The 2,197-nt window shown below is 37.6% G+C and overlaps 1 long non-coding RNA gene across 1 annotated transcript; it reads left to right on the top strand.

Moving 5' to 3' along the window:
- Positions 1-39: 39 nt before the first annotated feature.
- Positions 40-2,197, top strand: LOC107835214 (uncharacterized). The gene is made up of 4 exons (XR_001661040.1): positions 40-216; positions 300-372; positions 1,522-2,148; positions 2,182-2,197. It is a non-coding gene; the product is annotated as an uncharacterized LOC107835214 (long non-coding RNA).

Genomic DNA, 2,197 nt, shown 5'->3' with positions numbered 1-2,197 from the left:
AAAAACGTATATTTCAATGTATTTCTAATATTATATAAAAAGGCTTAAATGAACAATCAAATCTAGTCAGAATAATTGATTACTAATACAGTTATTAATTTCAGTCCTTCTCTGACCTAAAGTTTGACCTTTGACCCTGCAGGTGGAGCCGGAGAAACTAAAAACACTAACCCACGACTTGGAGGCACTTGACCGAGCCGCCAAGAGAGGCCTGAAGTAAGAAGCTCCTCAGACATTGCAGCGAACGTTGAGTGTTGTTGGTTTCTATGGCAATGATGAAATAAACCGTTTTCCTGCAGACCCAAACTGAACAACCCCCTGCAAGTTGCTCTCCATGAGGCCATGAGCGAGCTCGACAAAATGTCAGGCACAGTGAGTATCCTAGACAGATTTCTGCAGTTTTCACACACGTACGTGTTTCAGATCATCAATTAAGTGTTAAAAAATAACAATGTAACAGTTTTGAAATGATAATTTCCTTTATTGAGGGAAAAATCTTTGCCCTCCAACCTGAACCTTGTTAAATTAGCTACAACCTAATGAAGGAACAAACATCTCCCATCATGCTCTCATCTAAAGATGTTCACTGGCTGCGTTTCCGTTGCAAAACTTTGCCAATATTTCACTGAAGTAAAAAAAAAAAAAAAATCATTTTTACAATTGCAGTGTTTCTATTAAACAAAAAGCACAATTAAAATCACAAATGAATCGTTCACTCAATAAGTCGTTACAAAACACGCCGTGTCTTCATCCTCACAGGCCTGTCACAATAAATCAACTGCAAAATTAAAACAAGCAATTATTTTATGCAAATAACCAAAAACTGATAAAACTCCTCAGTCTGGTGCTTTGGTCTCAACTAGCCTTCTTTAAGGAAAATGTTGTTGACAGAGGCTTTATAATTAATTTAATTTGTTGTTTCTGTTTTCTTTATTTAGTTTGGATATTTAAAATGCCTCCCAGTTTGTGTTAAATGCTCATCAGAATTTGAAGCTTGTATATCTCTGAGAATGTGTTCTTGCATTGTTATTACCATTATTTTACTTGGAAAACAGTCTGAAAACAACAATATTATTGTTTATCACAATAACTTCTGGGACAATTTATCATTAACAAAATGTGTTATTGTGACAGACCTGCATCCTCCAATCACTTCCTGCTGTCGGCTTTATTTTTTCCGGCAGCAGTGACATCTGGCTGTTGATCACGACTCGTGTTTTGCAGAAAAATCTTATCGAAAAACGTGAGTTTTTTCGAAATTGGCACATTTTTATGAAGCAAATTCATTTTATGTTCTTCCCTTTTTGTGCTGCTGTGAAAGAGCGCGACCCAACAGGTCACCGTCAACAATAGTCACTGCATTATTTGAGAACTTTCCACACGAAAGAAATCAGTATCAGGCTTTTTGAAGACTAATTGTCCAGAAACCTGCAGTCCATCCACCACGATCCAGACGTTTTATGACAGAGATGCTGTCTCTTGTATGAAATGCGTCTCTGATAACATCCCCTCCGTCTCCAGCTCCCATCCAGGGACCGTCAGCTGATGCTCCCCAAACCCAAGAGGAGGAAAATATCCAGATAACATTGAATGTGTCCGGCCCAAGAACGTCCTGGACGGGGCGGTCTGAGCTCTTCAACAGGTGCTACACATGGACTTTCAGTGGTACAAACCTTGTTCCAACGTGACTTTGACTGACCACAGAAGGTGCTGGAAACTCCAATCACCAATACAGTTTTAACTGTAGAGAGAAAAATAAGAAAAATACAACAAAAAAACATTAAAAACAGTTGCAATTTGTCTACAGTTCACTGAATTAACTATTTTTTTCTAGTATAAGATAGTAAAATAAACAAAAAAAAAAAAGCTACAAGCATTACCTTACATATTTAAGAAAAATAGACAGTCCAAATATTTCTGATACATTTTCAATATGTATATAGATAATCCTGAAATTTCCTGCTATTAAGAATTGTATGTAAATATTGTACAATGTCATGTACAAGCGTACCTAATGCACATTTTATCTTTTATTGTACAAAAACAAAGCAGTAGAAGTGTACCAATGTCTTGGTTTCTATTCAGACGTGCGGCTGCCTCAGGCCGCATGCGTAGGACGAATAAGATGGCAGCCGAAAGCTTTTCTACGTCGCGCTGTTTCCCTTCGTTTCTTCAGTCCAGGATCGGCCGAGTGTTC

Source organism: Poecilia formosa, unplaced genomic scaffold (assembly GCF_000485575.1).
Source record: "Poecilia formosa unplaced genomic scaffold, Poecilia_formosa-5.1.2 Scaffold1240, whole genome shotgun sequence".
In the NCBI taxonomy this organism is placed as follows: Eukaryota; Metazoa; Chordata; class Actinopteri; order Cyprinodontiformes; family Poeciliidae; genus Poecilia; species Poecilia formosa.
This window is presented reverse-complemented; position numbering and strand designations above follow the sequence as displayed.